Consider the following 20,099-nt stretch of genomic DNA (forward strand, 5'->3'; position numbering starts at 1 on the left):
TTGAGGAGGGCACATTCTGCATGGAGCACTGGGTGTTATGCACAAACAATGAATCATGGAACACTACATCTAAAACTAATGATGTAATGTATGGGGATAATATAAGAATAAAAAAATTAAAAAAAAAAAAAAAGGGACTCTTGAGTTGAGCCCTGTGTGGTAAGAAGCAGGTCATGCAGAGATCTGTGAACTGAGTTTTCCTGGCAGAGAGAAAACTCATACAAAGGCCAGACTTAGCATAGCATGCTTAATAACTCACTACTGGCCATGGCCATAGAGAACATGGGTAGATTTAGCATGTTTAAGAGGCACAAGAAAAAAAAATTATTCATGTGTTGTACGAGCTTGAGGAGGATGGAAGGAATGAAGTGTGACTCATATTTAAGCAAGAGTAGGTGGTATGGCTTCTCTCTGTTGGATTGTTTTGTATTATGTAAAGTTGCAGTCTGGTTTTGTTTCATATAGAATGCCTAGCTTCTCAGGCCCATTCCTTGAAAAGTTCATGCTTTACTCAGTGCTCACTTGTATTTGTATAGGTAGATATGTTTCTGAGCACTCTCTTTTTTCATTGTAATGCTGATCTATCTCTTCACCAATTAGTGTAACTTCAGAGTTTTGATTTCTGATAAGGCACGTACTTGCGCATTATGAGGCATTGCCTCTCCACTTAAATTTTTCAGTCACTTTGTCAAGTTCTACAAAAATGGCTATTGGATTTCGATTGTGACTTCACTGAACCTGTAAATCTGTTTGGGAGAGTGGCCACACTACCAATATTGTATCTTCCAGTTAATTAATGTGCGTGTGTGCATGCCTGTGTGCTTATGGATATGTGTTTGTGCATCTTCATTTAAAAAAGTCTTCCTTTACATCTTTATTTAAATGTGTCCCAATTATAATTGTTCTCAGAGGTCTTATAAATATTTTACTTCTGTTTATATCTAGGTGCTTGATAGTTTTAGAACTTTTTATTTTGATGTAATAGTAGACTTCAGAAAAGTTAGAAAAATATACAGAGCTTTTCGGGATACTGTTCACCAAACTTATTGCTGTAGACTGAATGTTTGTATCCCCCCCAAAATTCAGAGGCTGAAACCTAATCCCCAGTGTGGTGGTGGGGCCTCTGGGAATTGATTTTGTAGATGGTGTAAGGTAAGGGTCCAGCTTCACTCACTTGCATGTGGATATTCAGTTTCCCAGAATCATTTGTTTAAAAAAACTGTACTTTACCCATGGAGTGGTCTTGGCTTTCTTGCTAAACATCAGTTGACCGTGTATGGGAAGGTTTGTTTCTGGGATTTCTCTTCTGTTCCATTGGTCTCTATGTCTGTGTTTATGCCACACTGTTTTGATAACTGTAGCTTTGTAATAAGGTATTTGTTTGTTTTTGTTTTTTTAAAGAGAGCAGGGGAGGGGCTAAGGGAGAGACTCCCAAGCAGGCTCTACACACAGCACAGATCCCAGTGTGGAGCCCAACACGGGCCTGCATCCCACGACTCGGAGATCATGACCCGAACCTAAATCAAGAGTCGGACACTTAACCAAATGAGCCACCCAGATGCCCCAACTTTGTAATAAGTTTTGAAATCAGGAAGTGTGATTCCTCCAATTTCCTCTTTCTTTTTCAAGACTTTCTAGTTGCTTGTAGATACTTGAGTTTCTATATGGATTTTAGGATGGTGTTTGTTTTGTTTTGTTTTGTTCTGAAAAAAACCACACAATTGGAATTTTATCTGATAGGGATTGCATTGAATCTATAGATTGCTTTGAATAGTATTAGAATTTTTACCTTAATGATATTAAGTCATCTAGTCCAATTAATACAGATGTCTTTCCAATTATTTATGTCTTCTTTAATTACTTTCATCAATGTTGTGTAGTTGTCATTGTACAGGTCTTCTACCTCCTTGCTTAAATTTATTTCTGAACATTTTATTCTTTCTGATGCTATTGTAAATGATTTTTAAAATTTCCTCTTGAATTGTTCATTGCTGATTTTAGAAATGTGACTGAGTATATTGACTTAATATGGTGCAACTTTGCTGAATTTGTTTATTGGATTCATAGGGTTTTTTTTTTTCAGAGTCATAAGATCATATCTGTGAACAGAAATAATTTTATTCTTCACTTTCAATTGGATTCCTTTTGTTTCTTTTTCTTACCAGATTACTGTGTCTAGAACTTCCAGTATGTTGAGTATTAATGGCAAATGTGGATTTCCGTGTTGATTTTGATCTGGGGGAGGGAAGCTTCAGTCTTTCATTGTTGAATATGATATTAGCTGTGAGTCTTTCATGTATGGCCTTCAACGTGTTTTAGGAACTTTTCTTCCATTCATAGTTGATTATTTTTGTCATGAATGAATGTTGACATTGGGAAAATATTCTTTTCTGTATCTGTTGAGATGAGCATGTGTTGGGTTTTTTCCTCCCTTTATTCTGTTAATTTGGTGTATTACATTAAGTTTTCATATATTGAATCATTCTTGCATTCTGGGAATAAAACCCACTTGGTCATGGTGTATAGTCCTTTAATATGTTGCTGAGTTTGGTTCCTTGTATTTTGTTGAGAACTTTTGCATCTGTACTCATAAGGGATATTGGACTGTATTTTTCTTGTAGTGTCTTTGTCTGGCTTTGATATCAGGGTAATGCTAGCCTTATAGAATTAGGAGGTCTTCCCTCATCTGCAAACTTTGGATGAGTTTGAAAAAAGAATTTGTGTTACTTCTTGTTTAGACTTTGGTAGAATTCACCAGTGAAGCCATCTGATCCTAGGCTATTCCTTAGGGGCAGATTTTTGATCCACTGTTTTACCAGTTATAGGTCTATTTGGATTTTTTAATTCTTCATGTGTCATTTTTAGTGGATTATGTGTTTCTAGAAATTTGCCCATTTCATCTAGGTTATTCAGTTTGTTGCTGTAATATTATTCATAATATGATTTGTATAATGTGTAAAATCAGTAGTAATGTTCCTACATTCACTAATATTGTGATTTTAGTGTTTTGAGTCTTCTCTCATTCAATCTTAGTCTACCTGAAGTGGTCAATTTTGGGGATCTTTTTTTGATTTTTTCTATTGTATAATATGTAATATGTGTATATGTATTAACCTCACCTTTAAGCTTTATTATTTCCTTCGTTCTGCTGACTTTGTGCTCAGTTTTGTTCCACTTTTCCTAGTTCCTTAAGCTAGTTTATTAATTTGAGATCCTGCTTCTTTTTCGTTGTATGTGTTAGGGGTTATAAGTAACACTCTTAGCCCGTATTTTCCTGTATCCCATAAATTTTGGTATATTGTGTTTTCATTTTTATTTGTCTCATGGTATTTATTTCCTTTGTGTTTATTAATCGATACATTTTAATAATATATTGTTTGATTTCCAGGTATTTGTGAATTTTCCAGTGTTCTTAATTTACTCATTTCTGGCTTTATTCTGTTGGGACCAGAAAAGATACTTCATTGATTTCAATCTTTTAAAATGTATTAAGACTTTTTTTGTCACCCAACATATGGTCTGTCCTGGAGAATGTCCTATGTGCAATTGATTAAAATGTGTATTTAGCTATTCTGGTGCAGGCTTCTGTGTATGTCTCTTAAGTCCTGTTGGTTTATAGTTTTGTTCAAGCCCCGTATTGATGTTTTGTTTAGTTACTATTAAAAGTGGGGTTTTCAAGTCACTATTTTGTATAACTCTTTTTCCCTTCAATTCTGTCATTTTGCTTTATATATTTTGGGACTCTTGTTAGGTGCAGTGCATATATGTTTATAATTGTTGTATCTTCATGATGAACTGAATTGTCTTTCATCAATATGTAATGTCCCATCCTTTTATTTTGTAACAGTTTTTGTCTGGAAGTCCATCTTGTCTGATACTAGGATATCCACCCCAACTCTCTTTTGGTTATTATTTGCACATTGTAACTTTTTCTGTTTTTTTCACTTTGAGCCTGTCCGCATCTTAGGTCCATTTGGGTCTCTCATGGATAACATTGAAGTCACATCATTTTTTATTATCTACTCTGTCGGTATCTATCTTTTGATTAAAGAGGTTAATCCACTTACATTTAAAGTTATTACTTATAAGGAAGGACTTCAGTTTTTTTAAGATTTGTTTTCTGTATTTCTTAAAACTTTTTTGTTCCTTATATCTTCCATTCATACCTTCTTTTCTGTTTAGTTGATTTATTATAGTGACACTTTTTGATTCCCTTATTTCCTTTGTATGTATAGCAAAGCTGTTTTCTCTGTGGTTACAATAGGGATGACATATGACAACCTAACGTTTATAACAGTCTAATTTTAACTGATACCAACTTAAATTTATTCAACTATAAAAGCTCTACACCCCCCTTAAATTATTTGTGTCCCAAATTGTGTGCCCCAAAACAGAGATTATAATTATTTTTATGCATTTGTCTCCTAAATCCTTTGGAAAATAAAAAAGTGATTACAAATCAAAATAGTAATAATACCCACATTTATACTCCTTATGTATTTACCTTTACCAAAGATCTTGAATGGTCACCTGGCTTTGAGTTACTATCTAGCATTCTTTCATTTCTACCAGCAGGACTCCCTTTAACATTTCCTTTAGGGCAGGTGTAGTGGTAATGAACTCCCGCAGCTTTTCTTTATCTGAGAATAGCTTAATTTCTGCCTCATTTTTGAAGGGCATTATTACCAGATATAGCATTTTCAGGTGACATTTTTTTTTCTTTCAGCTCTTTAAGTATATCATGCCACTTTCTTCTGGCCTAAGAGATTTCTGCTGAGAAATTAGCTGATAGTCATATGTAGGATCTCATGTACATGATGAGATGGGATGCCTTGGTGGCTCAGTTGGTTAAGCATCTGCCTTCGGCTGAGGTCATGATCTCAGGGTCCTGGGATTGAGCCGCGCATCGGGCTCAGCAGAGAGTCTGCTTCTTCCTCTCCCCCTGCTCATTCTCTCTCTCTCTGTCTCTGTCAAATAAATAAATCAAATCTTAAAAAAAAATATGTATTTTTCCCTCATTGGGTAGAATGTTCTTCTTTAAATAGCAAATACATCAGTTTGGTTGTTGATGTTATTTGAATTTCCTATATCCTTACTGATTTTCTATTTTTTTATTAATTATTTAGAGAGGAGTATTTACCTTTCTTACTAAAGTGATTGAATTATGTATTTCTTTTTATAGTTCCCTCACTGTTTTTTTTTTTCACTTCTTTTGAAGTTCTGCTATTTGGTGCATAAATGGTTAAGGGTATTATATCCTCCTAAACTGTTTATGTTAACAACCTTATCATTATAAAATAATTCCTTATAATGGTCTTTCCTCTGACTAGTAGTTTGCCTAATGTTAACATTGCCAAATAAGTAATAAAGATTTCTTCTAATTAGTGTTAATATGGTTTATCAGTTAAGTTTCCACCAGAGAATAAAATCAGTAAGATATATATTACATATTTAGAGATTTATTGTAAGAAATTGGCTTATGTGATTTTGATAGCTAGCTAAACAATTTCAAAGTCCACAGGGCGGGCCCGCTGGAAAGGGGAGCCTCAGTTCTGCTCCTAGGCCTTTTAACTGAGTAGATCAGTCCCACCAGGGTATCACCTTCAGTAAAGTCAACTGACTGTAAATGTTAACCACATCTACACAGTACCTTAACAGCAATGCGGAGATGAGCATTTGACTGAATAACTAGCAAGTAGTACTTAGCCAAGTTGACACATAAAACTGACCATTACACATGCTGTGCTATATCATTTACTATTTCCTTACTTTAAATTTGTCTCTGTAATTAAGATGTATTTATTTAGGCAACATAGAAAAACATCTAATTTGACAATATCTACCTTTTATTTGGGATCTTTAAACCCAATTTAATGTGACAATAGGTATTGTTAGGTTTAAGGGTATCATCTCACTGTTTTCTCTTTCCCATCTTATTTTTCCTTTTTTTTTTTTCTATTTTTCTTCGTTTGATTAAATCAATTGAACATCGTTTATGATTGCATTAATCTTGCTGTTTACTTATTAAGTACAGGTCTGTGTGTTTTTATTTTAGAGGTTGCTTAGGCTTGTAATGTATATCATTAATTTATTGCAGTATACCTTTAATACTATACCATTTCACATAAACTGTAACCATCTTACATAGTATAATTCCATTTCTCTTCTCTTGACCTTTGTGCTACTCTTGACATCCATTTTGGGTGTTTTTTTTTTTTAATTAATTTATTTATTTTAGAGAGTGCGTGTGTGTGCGCGTGTGAGAGAGAGAGAAAGCACACATGCACCAGTGTACAGGGCAGGGCAGAGGGAGAGGGAGAGAGATTCCTAAGCAGATGCCCTGCTGAGCATGGGACCTGATGCAGGTTCGATCTCCTGACCCTGAGATCATGACCTGAGCCAAAATCAAGAGTTGGATGCTTAACTGACTGGGCCCCAACATCCACTTTAGTTTTATGTATATCACAAATCTCACACCACATTGTTATTATTTTTATTAGCTGATTATCTTTTATGGGGATGTAAATAATAAGAAAATCTCATGTATTTATCCATGTAATTACCATTTCTAGTGGTGTTCATTCTTTAGGTAGACCCACGTCTATCTGCAGTTGTTTAACAGTGACCTGAAGGATTTTATTTATTTATTCTGGTGTGACTCTGCTACTGAAAACACTTCATCTTCTTAATTTCTGAAACAAATCTTTCTTTTTCTTCATTTGAGCTATTTCGTTTACTGAATATGGAAATCTAGGTTGACAGTTTTTCTGTTCTTTCTACATTTTCCAGTGTTGCCCCTTGTGTTCTAACTTGAATTGCTTCCAATGGGAAGTCTGCTGTCATCTCTGTTTTTCTGAGGATCCTTTAAAGAGTTTCTCTTTATCCTTGCTTGTGAGGAACATACATGTCATGGACCTCGGTGCAGTTTTCTTCGTGATTCTTGTGCTTGGAGTCGGGCTTTGAGGTTGTTGGATCTGTGGACACTCGGTGCTCTTCAAATTCAGAAAATTGTTCTGCTTTATTTATTCAAATAGTTTTTATTAACCCCTTCTCCTTTAGAGATTCCAGTTAAAAGCCTGTGAGCTTGACTGACATTTTCTCACAGCTTTTTTTATCTTATTTTATTTGAATTCAAATAATTAACATATAGCATACCGTTAGTTTCAGATATAGAGTTCAGTTATTCATCAATTGCATAGAACACCCAGTGCTCATTACAGCACGTGCCCTCCTTAATGTCCATTACCCAGTTACCACATCCCCCCACCAACCTCCCCTTCAGCAGTCCTCAGTTTGTTTCCTAGAGTTAAGAGTCTCTTATGGTTTGTCTCCCTCTCTGATTTTGTCTTATTTTATTCTCCCCCTTCCCCTATAATCCTCTGTTTTGTTTTTTAAATTCCACATAGGAATGAAACCATATGATAATTGTCTTTCTCTGACTGACTTATTTCACTTAGCGTAATACTCTCCAGTTCCATCCATGTCATTGCAAATGGTAAGATTTCATTCTTTTTGATGGCTGAGTAATATTCCTGTGTGTGTGTGTGTGTGTGTGTGTGTGTGTGTACCACATCTTCTTTATCTGTTCATCCGCCAGTGGACAGTTGAGTTCTTTCCACAGTTTGGCTATTGTGGACATTGCTGCTATGAACATCAGGGTGTAGGTACCCCTTTTAGATCACTTCATTTGTATCTTTGGGGTAAATACCTAGTAGTGCAATTGCTGGGTCATAGGGTAGCTCTATTTTTAACTTCTTGAGGAACCTCCTAACTGTTCTCCAGAGTGGCTGCACCAGGTTTCATTCCCACCAATGGAGTAAAAGGGGTCCCCTTTCTCTGCATCCTCGCCAACATCTGTCATTTCCTGATGGTTAAAGTTCTCACAGCTTTTTGTTGATCTCTTCATAGAGGAAGTTTTCTGTGTGTTTTATTTTGGAGTTCCTATTGTCATCTCTTCACACTTACTCATATTTTCTTTGGCAGAGTTGCAGAGACCATTAAGCTTACCCCGTGTACTTTTTCATCTCACACATCTTGTTTTTGTTTTTTTTTTATTATGTTAATCACTGTACATTACATTATTAGTTTTTGATGTAGTGTTCCATGATTCATTGTTTGCGTATAACGCCCAGTGGTCCATGAAACGTGCCCTCTTTAATACCCATCACCAGGCTAACCCATCCACACATCTTGGTTTTAACCTCCAGATAACTTAAACGCTTTTTAATCTTCCATGTATTAAGTTTTGAACTTCTTGGAATACTGTTATATTAATTGTTTTAATGTTGTTTTCTACTGGTTCTCACATGGTTGTTCAGAGGAGAGGGCAATTAATTTATTTTTGTTTTTATTATGAGTCATATTTTCTTGCCTCTCATATAGTTGATTTTTCACTGAATGCCAGACATTATGCATGTCTTGTTGCTTGTTGAATATTTTTGTATTTCTGTGGGGTTTTTTTATTAGTGAATTTTGTTCTGGCACACACAGATAAGTTGTTTGGAAACTGACCATTTCTGATCTTGCTTTTAAGGTTTATGAGGCTGAACCAGAGTTCAGTCTAGGCTAATTATTCCCTGCTATAGTAACAATTTTCTCTTGACTCTGGCCATATGCCTATCATTCATGAGGGTTTCCATACTGACTCATGGTAATATGCACTAAAACCAGCTCTACATTAGCACCGGGGACTATTACTTCATAGTATGGCAATGGAATCTAAAAGCTCATGTCCTACAAAGACAATGGAAAGCTGTGTGTTTTATGACTAGCCTCAGAAGTCACCTTGTGTCACTTTTGCCATACTCACAAAGGTCTACTCAAGTTCAGAGGGAGGTGACACAGACTCTACTGCTCAATGAAGTCGCAATTTAAGAATGTTTAGGATGGGATATATTGTGTTTGCCACCTTTGGAAAAGTCCTTTGTATTTCCATATACATTTTATTTTATTTTTATTTTTATTTTTTTTAAAGATTTTTTTAAATTTCTTTATTTGACAGAGAGATAGCACAAGTAGGCAGAGTGGCAGGCAGAGGGAAAGGGAGAAGCAGGCTCTCTGCTGAGCAGGGAGCCCGATGCGGAACTCGATCCCAGGGCCCTGGGATCATGACCTGAGACGAAGGCAGCCGCTTAACTGACTGAGCCACCCAGGCGCCCCTCCATATACATTTTAGAATCAGCGTGGCCAATTTCTATTTTTAGTAAGCCTGATAGAATTATGACTTGGAGAGAATGTGGCTTTGTATTCATGAGCTATTTTATTTTTTCATCATTATCGTGGTATAAATGACAAAATTGTATATAAGACATACAACTTGATGTTTTAATATATGTGTACACTGTGAAATAATCGCCACAGTCAAGCTAATTAACATATCCATCACCTCCCATTATCTCACACAGGTACCATTTGTGTGTGTGTGAGATCACTTACTATCTATCCCTTCAGTAAATTTCAAGTATGCAATTCAATATTATTAATTATAGTTACATTGCTGTATTTTGATCTCTAGAAATTAATTCATCCTGCATAACTGAAACTATAATATGTCATCATTTCTCCCTCCTACCAGCCCCTGGCAACCACCATTCTACCGTCTGCTCCTTTGAGTTTGACTATTTTAGATTCTGCATGTAAGTGAAATCATGCAGTATTTGTCTTGCTGTGTCTGCTTTATTTCACTTAGCATAATGTCTTCCAGGTTCATCCACGTTGACATGAATGGCAGAATTTCCTTCTTTGTTAAGGCTGGATAATATTCCATTGTATATATAAATCACATTTTCTTTATTCTTTTATTCGTGGATGGGCATTTAGGTTGTTTCCATATTTTGACTAAATATTTGCAAACCATGTATCTGATAAGGGCTTAATCCCCCAAATATGTAAGGAACTCCTACAACTCAATAGCATAAAAACAAGTAATCCAATTAAAAAACAGGCAAATGACCTGAATAGACATTTCTCCAGAAGACATGCCGATGGCCAACAGGTATATGGAAAGGTACTCAAAATCACTAATCACCAGGGAAATGAAAATCAAAACCACAATGAGATATCATCACGTTATTATCAATAAGACAAGAATACAAGAGATAGCAAGTGTTGGTGAGGATGTGGAAAAAAGAGACTCTTGTGTACTCTTGGCAGGAATGTGCATTGCTATAGCTATTATGGAAACCAGTGTGAAGGTATCTGTTTCTTTAGGGCTTCTTAAATTTCTCATCAGTATTTTGTCATTTTTGGTGAGAATGCCTTACACATTTTTTACTCTCTTTTAAATTGGATTTTTTAATTTAATTTTCAATTGTTTGTTAAAAAACAAATATAAATTTATTTTGTATGTAGGATTTATTTCCTATGACCTACTAAACTTATTTATAGCAGATAATTTATAGACCCCTCTGATTTGCTATGTAAACAATCATATGGGTTAGCAAATAAAGTATTAACTTATGCCTGTCGATCTTTGTACCCCGTTTCTTCTTTCCTGTTGCAGGGGCCTTGAGTAAATATTTAATATAAATTATGAGAGTAAATATACTTATCTTGTTTCTAATCTTAGAAAGAAAATATGTAGCATTTCACCTTGAAGTAATAATGCTAGCTGTATGGTTTGTTTTTTACATGTCCTTTATCAGATTAAGAAATTCCTATTTAATCTTAGTTTATGAGTTATTATGGATGAGAATTGGATTTTGTCAACTGCTTTTCTGCATTAAAATAAAACAATGAATTATATTTAATCTTTAAAAATATTTATTGAACTTTACATTCCTTGGGCAAACTCCACTTCATCATTACATATTGTTGGATTTAATGTGCTAATATTTTAAGGAATTGTATGATTTATATTATGGATCTTATTATAATTTCTTTCTCAGTTTTAGCAGTCATGAATATGCCAGCCATTAAAAACAAATTGGCAATGTTCTTTCTATGTATTCTGAAAAATCATATATATATATACATATATATGATACATATGTATTATGTATATAAATGTGTGTATATATGATACATATGTTCATGTATGTATATGTAATAATAGTATTTTTTCCTCAAGTATTTCATAGAATTCACCAATGAAACTATTTGGGCTGGGAGCTTTATTTGTGGGGAATATATATATATTTGAGAGAGAGAGAGTTCACGAGCAGGTGGGAGGGGTAGAGGGAGAGAGAGAATCTCAAGCAGGCTCCGCGCCCAGCGTGGGGACTGATGCAGGACACGATCTCACAACCCTGAGATCATGACTTGAGCCCAAATCAAGAGTCAGACACTTAACAAACGGAGCCGCTTGGGCGCCTCAGGAAAATATTTTTTAATCAACTTTATTAAGGTGTCATAAATGCACACATTTTAATTTTAGTGTAAACATTTAAATTGCACAGTTCAGTGAGTTCTGACATGTCTATTCATGATTTAACCAATACCACTATGAAAATAAAGAAATTTCTATTTCCCTGATTGTTCCCTTACGCCACTTCATAATCACTCACAACTACTTCATAAATGTAACTATTCATACATTCAACTCTTCATAGACATTTGGGTTGTTTCTAGTTTTGGCTATTGTGAATAAAGCTTGTATGAACATTTCTGTGTGAGTTTTTGTGTGGAGTTACATATTTTTCTCTTGGGTAAAATTACATGAGTGTTAAGGTGTAGGGTAATATGGTAAGGTATGTGTAACCTGTTAAGAAACTCCCAAGGTTTATAGAGTTTTGGTTGGATGATTTTCACACCCACCAGCAATGTATGAGATTTCTACTTGTTTCACATTCTTGCAGTCTTGATATTGTCCATTTTTCACATTTTAACCATCTCAATCGGAGTATAGTACTATCTCATTTGTAGTATATTTTACAGTTACCATACAATTAACGGTACCCAGCATCTTCTTATGTTCTCTGTGAGCACTCATACATATTCTTTTGTGAATTGTTATTCAGATATTTTCCTCTTCCCTTTTATCAGGTTATTTTTCTTCTAAACATTGACTTATAAAGGTTTATTTATATTTTCTGGAAATAAGTCCATGTATATTCTCTGTCAGCTTTCTGAATGGTATCTTTCAAGTATCAGAAGTTCTAATTTTGATAAAACTAAGTTTCTCAATTTTTTTCTTAATGGCCCAAAGATATTGTGTTAAATTGTGTTAAATAGGAAATTTCTGTTCACCCCAAATTCATAAAGCATTTTTCCTATTTTCTTCTAGAAATACTAACTTTGTCTAATGTGGCCTTGATAAACACAGTTACTGTGCTGAGTTTTTTATTTTAGGATTTTTTTTCATACTTAATCATGTCACATAAGAATAAAGACAGTCTCACTTTTTAAATTAGTTTCCATCCCCTTTGTTTTTATTGCCTTGTGGGTCTGGCTGGCACGTTCAGAAAAGGGCTCAACAGAAGTGGTGGGAGTTGGCCTCTTTTTCCTCTTCCCCTTGTCATGACCCACAGGCTTTCCCAATTAGGTATGATACTAGTTGGAGGCTTTTCAGAGGTGCCATTGATTGATGAAGGAGATTGTCTTCTATTCCCTATTTATTTTTATTTTTGATTATGAACGAGATTGAGTTTTGTCATGTTTTTTACACACTGTTGAGATAATCCTATATATTTTTATCTGTTATATTTTATGATGCATTGATGGATACACAGAGGTCGAACTGACCTTGCATAAGCTAATGTAAACTACAAGTGATCATTTATAACTTCTATGTATCACTGGGTTTTATATGCTAACAGTTAGGATTTTTGTATCTATAATCATGAGAGACTTCAGTCTACTTTTGTAAATATAAAATTTTAGTATTAGGGCACTGCTGTTTAAAAAATGAATCACAATCATTCCCTCTTCTTGCTTTCTCTGAATAGTTTGGGTAAAATTTATATAATTTTCTCGTGTTTAATTCTTCATTGACGCTATCTGTACCCACACATTTATTTTTGTTTGGTTTTGCTTTTGGGTGGAAGGTGTGTGTGTGTGTGGCAGAGATTTATTATGGCTGTTTGGAAACAAATCTCTTTTTTATAATGGTATATTTCAAACATTTAGAAATACAGAAAATGATATTGTAAAGAAGTATGTTACATATATCATTCCAGCAAATAAACAAGTATGTCATCTATTCAAAACATTTTATATTGTCACTTCATATTGTAAGATTTAAAGCAATTTAAATACAAAACAGCTGAAACCTCCTATAAATTAGGCCTCCACAGTCCATTGTCTTTCCTTTTGGCTCAGATATATCTGTTATCAGAATTTGGTATTCCCAAGTCAGGATGTTTGACTTTTAACTTTTTTATTGCAGTAATCAATAATGACAGTATTGGTTTGCATGAATACACATTGTCTTCCTTAACTTCTGTAATTTGCTTTGTTTGGGCTCAACACTGATTTATGATTAACTTCTCATTTTAAAATTATACAGTTTAATGACTTGGACATGCATATATCCATGAAACTATCACTACAATCAAGAAAATGATCTTTGCCACAATGCTGAATTTTGCTTATGCCCTTTTGTAATTGATAGTACTTCCACATTCATTCCCAAACAAGTACTGATATACCTTGTGTCATGCATTTTTATAACTTTCTATAAGTGGAGTCATGCAGTATATAATGTTTGAATACTTACACTCAGCAGAATGATTTTGAGATTCACCAGTGTTATTGTATGTATTAATAGTTTGTTCTTTATTGCTGAGTAGTATTCCGTTGTATGGATATACCACATTTTGTTTATCCATTCACCTGATGATGGACATTTGGGTTGTTTCCAGTTTTAGGCCATTACAAATAAAGCTGCTATGAACATTCCTGTACAAGTCTTTGTGTGGACATATGTTTTCAGTTCTCCTGGGAAAATACCTATGACTGCGATTGCTGGGTCATACGGTAAGTGTATGTTTAACTTTATAAAAAAAAAAAAAAGCCAAATTATTTTCTTAAGGCTGTACAATTTCATGTTCTACCAGCAAAGTTGGGGAGTTCTAGTTATTCTAAATCCTTTCCAAAGCATAGTATGGTCACTCTTTTTTAATTTTAGCACTTTCAGTGTGTGTGTGTGTGTAGTGATATCTCATTGTGGTTTTAATTTTAAATTTCCTTTTAAAAAGATATTTTCAAGTTCCTATTGGATATTGGTATTTCATTTGCACAATATATGTTTAAATATCTTTCCCATTTTTTTAAGTGGTTCTTTGTCTTACTGAGTTGTAAGAGTTCTTAATATAGTATAGACAAAAGTCACTTTCCAATATACAGGTTTTCCCCACTATCTGAAGTTTCACTTCATGCCACTTTACTTTTATGAAAGACCTACCTTAGTTTTCATTAAAGAAAATCCGAGAGGATTTCCACTTCTATGAAGTGGTAGTTGCTTCTTTGCTTTGTGCCATTTCAGCTTCCAACATGTTTCCTAGGAATGCTGTGCTTTCAGATAGTGAGGGGAACCTGTATGTGCTTGAATGTATTCTCCCAGACTGTGGCCTACTTTTTTGTTTTCAGACAAAAATACTGAAGTCCAATTTACTAATTTTTTATCCTGTGGTTCATGTGTTTTTGTGTTCTAATAAACCTTTGCATATTCTAAGATCACAAAGATTTTCTCCTGTGATTTTCATTTAGTACTTTTGGGTTGTACATTTAGGTCTGTGGTTCATTTGAGTTAATTTGTCTATTTGGTACAAGGTAAGGGTTGATGATCTTTTTTTTTTTTTTTTTTTTTTTACCATACAGATACCCTGTCCTGGTGATCTAGCACGATTTGTTGAAAACTTCTCTTTCTCCATTAAAATGTCCTGGTACCTCTTGTCGAAATTCAGCAGACTATTCTTGTGTAGGCTTGATTTTGCTCCATCCATCCATATCTTTTATTTCAGCAATACCAAAGTGTTGATTGCTGGAACTTCATAGTAACTATTACACTACATTTAAAAAATTGCCTTGATTATTCTGCTTTTTGAATTACCATATACAGTTTAGAATTAGCATGCCAATTTCTACAAACAAGCCTGCTGTGGTTTGAATAGATTGCATTGATTCTAGAGACAAAATTGATAATAATTGTCATCCCAAACACATAGTCTTCTGACAGTGAACATGGTTATCCATCGTCTGTGTAAATTATTTTAAATTTGTCTCAAGGATGTTTTGTAGTCCGCATATTTTTCTTGGATTTATTCTGAAGGATGGTAGAGGGTTTTTTGCTCTTGTTTTTAATAATTTGGAATGTAAATGGAATTGTTTTTAATGATTTAATTTTCCAGTTAGCATATAAGAGTGCAGTTAATTTTTTTTAAAGGAGAATTTTGAAGTGTTTTATTATTTTTTTCCAAAGATTTTATTTATCTGTCAGAGAGAGGGCGAGAGAGAGCAAGCGAGCACAAACAGGGGAAACAGCAGGCGGAGGGAGAAGCAGGCTTCCTGCTGAGCAAGGAGCCCGATGTGGGACTCGATCCCAGGACCCTAGGATCATGACCCGAGCCAAAGGCAGACGCTTAACTGACTGAGCCCCCCAGGCATCCCAAGAGTGCAGCTAATTTTTTTTGAAGAGGATATTAAATCATGTATTGATTGCACATGATACTGTATGATACACAGGCTTTATTCCCATTTATAATTTTATCTGATAATACAATTTAGATATGTTATATAGGATATGCCAGCAATCATATTAATAACCAAATAAACTCTTTGACTTTGCTTGAGTGATCTTTTAATGGTGAACTCCAGGTCACAACTAACTTACTGTGTCAGTTCAACTATATCAGTGTTTCTGGAGACGTGGCTTCTGTGCCCAGGCAGGTTGTATATAAATTTCGAATGCAACCTGGAATCATCTTGAAGGAATTCTAACTTCACATTGTTGGGGTAGCTTACCAGAATGGCTTCAGAGTAGACCGAGTTTAAGCTACATTTTTACAAAGACACATTCATTCAGCATCATGATCAGACTGTTAAATTTAGCAATCAGTAGCATGGGTGCAAAAAAAAAAAAAATCCACATTAAAACCCATCGTTGGAATGCTTTACACTCTCCATAGAATAGAAACTAAACTAACCTGTTATACAGTTCATCACAAATACAGTCCTCGAGTTTTTGTCCATGCATGTGAGTATTGTCTAAAACATGTCTTTGTGGCAGCTAGGACCTGCCACCAGTGTGCTTGGCTGAGTTCATAAATCTCTTGTAACCTGTAGCTCTCCCTGTCACTTCTCTGGCTCTCCTCTCCTGCTCAGCTTTCTTTCCTGGCATTAATTAAAATCTTCTGCCACTGTCATAGCTCCTGTTTCTGCTGGAACCACCACAGCCACCTTTGTTGTGTGGTGGTTTGTCAGAACATTGGCCTCTACCACCTTAGGGGCTAGAGCTTCTGCCTCCAAAATTTCCATTGTTTCTTGGGTCCAAAATGAGAAGATTGATTGTTGTAGTTGATAGAATCATTGTAGCCTTCCTCGCCTCCAGAATAGCTTCCATCATTACCATGTCCATGATAACCATCCCCACTGGTTCCATATCCACCACCACCTTGACTGCCACCAAAGCCATCTCACTTACTGAAGTTCCTCCGTAACTACCACCAAAGTTTCCAGACCCACATCGACCTCTTCGGCTGGATGCAGCCCTAGTCATCTTTCACTTAGATAGGGCTTTTCTTACTTCACAGTTGTGGCCTTCACAGTAGGGTATTTCTGAATGATAATCTTGTCTACGGAGTCATGGTTATCAAATATTACAAAAGCAAGGCCTCTCTGGCCGCTGTCTTAATCATGATTTCAATCACTTCAATTTTCCCATACTTTTCCGAATCTCTTAGGTGATGTTCTTCGGTGTCTTCTTTAATATCATCAACAAAAATCTTCTTCACAGTTACATAGGCACCAGGTCTTTGCAGATGTTCTCTTGAGACAGCTCACTTTGGTTCCACTACTCTTCCATTCACCTTGTGTGACCTTGCGTTCATGGCTGCATCCACCTCTTCTTCAGTGGCATACGTGACAAACAAAACCTCCCGAGTGCTTTGTGTTTGGATCTCTCAGTACTACACAGTCCATGAACATTCCCCAGTGCTCACAGTGGCTCCTCAGACTCTCATCAGCTGTTTCAAAGACCAAACCTCCGATGAAGAGCTTCCACAGTTATCTGGGCTCTTTGGGAGACTTTGACTTAGTCATGACAGCAGTGGGAGGGGAGACTTTAATGATGCTTGTTCAGTGGCATTCACGGGCAGAAATACTGACCTGGATCATGTGACTCTGTTTAATTCACTGATTAGATCTCAAAATTATTTTGTATACTCTATATTTTTCTTACATGAGTAAACATATCATCTGCAAGTAATAGCAGTTTTACTTCTTTGTCTTATAATTGTGCCTTTTATTTCTTTTACTTGTTTTATTGCATTTGCTAGCTCCTCCAATGCAGTGTTGAGTAGAAATAAAAACAGATATTCCTGCCCTGTTCCCAATATTAGAGATAAATAACTTTCACTTTCAAGTATGGTATCAACAGTAGGATCTTCTTAGATGCTTGTTGCCAGTTTGAAGCAGTCCCCTACCAGTCTTGGGTTTTCTGAAGCCTTAATCATGAATAGTTAGTGTATTTTGTCCTATACTTTTATCTGCAACTTTTGAAATAATCATATGGTTTTTGTCCTTTATTATGTTAGTATAGAAATTTGCATTGATTGATCTTCTAATGTTGAAACGACTTTGCATTTCCAATTTCCCTTTTGATATTTTCTTTATCCTTTTGATCTTTCAAGAGAAAATTTATTTCCACATATTTGTGAACTTTTCACTTTTTCTTATGTTATGGATTTCCAGCCTCATTGTGTTGCGATTATAAATAATTTGTATGCCAGTCTTTTAGGGTCTGTATTTTGGCCCAAAATATTCTCTATCCCAGGAAATACTCCATGTGCACTTGAGAAAAATGGGTATTCCATCACTGTGGGTGGAGTGTTTTATGAATGTCGTTACGTTTAATTGGTTTATTGTGTTGTCAGTCCTCCACTGATCTTCTGTCTAAAAACTCTCTTCATGGGCGCCTGAGTGGCTCAATTGGTTAAGCATCCGCCTTTGGCTCAGGTCATGATCCCAAGGTCCTGGGAGCAGGGACCCTGCTTCTCCCTCTCCCTCTGCCTGACACTCTGCTTACTTGTGCCTGCTCTCTCTCTGTCAGATAAATAAAATCTTTAAAAAAATAAATAAAAATTCTATCCACTATTTGAAGTGAGGTAATGAAATCTTGATTACCGTAAAGCTTTGTCAATTTCTCCCTTAATTCTGTCAGTTTGCTTTATATATTTTGTGTACCTATTGTTTGTTTTATATATTTTTATAATTGTTATATCTTGGTGAATTCACCCTTTTGTAAGTATGTAGTTTCTTTCTTTTCCTCTTAATAACAGTTTTTTACTATTCTGTTTAGGTGTATATTAGTACATCAACCCAGCTCTTTTTTCATTACTATTTTCATGGAATATCTTTTTTCATTCTTTCACTTTCAACCTGTTTGTTTCTTTTGATCTAAAGTGAGTCTCCTTCAGATTGCATATAGTTGTAGCATGTTTTATTTATTCATTCTGTCAATCTCCAGCTTCTGATAGTGGAATTTAATCCATTTATGTTGAAGTAATTACAGATAGGAAAAGACTTATTTCTGCCATATTATTATTTCCGGTATGTTGATTGTTTTCCAGAGTTCTTTCAGAGTTAACTCTGAGAGTTTTGCTTGATTTTTTTCGTATCTTTTTGGTTGGGACAGCCTTTTGGAGCTACCAGTATTTTTGCTAGTATCACTGTCTATTCATTTTTTGAAACTTTTGTTTCTCTTTATTCTACAGAATGGGCAATTTCTGTTGTTATATCTTCATATTTACTGACATATTCTACTTTTGTCATTATTTTGCTATTAAACAGATCTAGGGTTTTTTTTTTTTAATATTTTAGTTTTGTGTCTAGAATTTTATTTGCTTTAGAGCGTCCATTTCTCTGATGCAGTTTTCCAATCTGCTTACTTATTATGGTAATATATGTCCTTGGATACATTTATGCTAGCTGCTATAAAGTCTTTATAGCTAATTACCACATCTATGTTATTTTGGATCTGTTTCTACTGATCTTTTTCCTCTTGACTATGAGTCACAGTTTTCTGTGTCTTTGAAAATCTAATGTTTATGATATACTAAACTTTATGGATAGTACTATGTAGAGTCTTCTGGTTTATTTTTCTTCTGAAGATTGTTGATTTATGTTTTAATAGTATGCCAGATTCAAAATCTAAACTCTCTCCCCCAGCATAGGTATCATCTCGGTTTAGTCAGCCTTCCAACTCTTGCTTTTTGCTGAGCTTCTTGCAGCATCATTGACACATGTGAAGGTTATACATTAGCCAGTTATCTGGGTGGAGTTTATATGCAGATTTTAGAGCTCCTGATTCTGTTTCACTGAATTTTTCCCATTACTTTCCATATCTTCTGGTGGCCTGAAAGTCTGTCCTTTTATTTTTTGTAACCAGTGAGACTGAATTTCTGCTTCAGTTTTACCCACCCATGGGCCACATAGACTGGTGAGTGCCCACTGCAGTGATATAACAATAATTTTACCCAGTAAAGTTCCCCTTCTTTCAGGAGTTAGCATGCCTTCAGTATCTGCCTGCTTCTGCTACCTCTTTAGTGCTTGTCAAATCGTGTGTGCTGCTTTTTCCAGATTTTATCACTTTTACTGCAGATGGATTAATTCTAAGTTAGAATTGGAGTTCTTACCACTTGTTTTTGAACATTGTGGACATTGTTTTTGGTACATAGTTTTTGTTTGTATAATGTAGTATGAGTCTTATTGCTTCTTTCTTTCTTTTTAGAAAAGGCTTACCTGCGGGCGCCTGGGTGGCTCAGTTGGTTAAGCGACTGCCTTCGGCTCAGGTCATGATCCCGGGGTCCTGGGATCGAGTCCCGCATCGGGCTCCCTGCTCTGCGGGGAGCCTGCTTCTCCCTCTCCCACTCCCCCTGCTTGTGTTCCCTCTCTCGCTGTGTCTCTCTCTGTCAAATAAATAAAATAAAAAATCTTTAAAAAAA

The 20,099-nt window shown here is 35.3% G+C and overlaps 1 protein-coding gene across 7 annotated transcripts in view; it reads left to right on the forward strand.

The window, feature by feature from the left end:
- Positions 1-20,099, forward strand: part of ZPBP (zona pellucida binding protein) — a 92,548-nt gene that overhangs the window by 67,220 nt on the left and 5,229 nt on the right. For 3 of the 7 annotated variants that reach the window (XR_014139442.1, XR_014139440.1, XR_014139445.1), the window contains 2 exons: positions 13,800-13,914; positions 14,758-18,215. The exons of 3 other annotated variants lie outside the window; for them this stretch is intronic. The gene's annotated coding sequence lies outside the window, so the exon portion shown is untranslated. Of the gene's footprint in view, positions 1-13,799; positions 13,915-14,757; positions 18,216-20,099 lie in introns of those variants that run through there. One more of the 7 variants, XR_014139444.1, reaches the window with a different exon arrangement.

The sequence above is a fragment of the Leptonychotes weddellii genome, chromosome 12 (genome assembly GCF_054177405.1).
Source record: "Leptonychotes weddellii isolate Sample4059 chromosome 12, ASM5417740v2, whole genome shotgun sequence".
Classification (NCBI taxonomy): domain Eukaryota; kingdom Metazoa; phylum Chordata; class Mammalia; order Carnivora; family Phocidae; genus Leptonychotes; species Leptonychotes weddellii.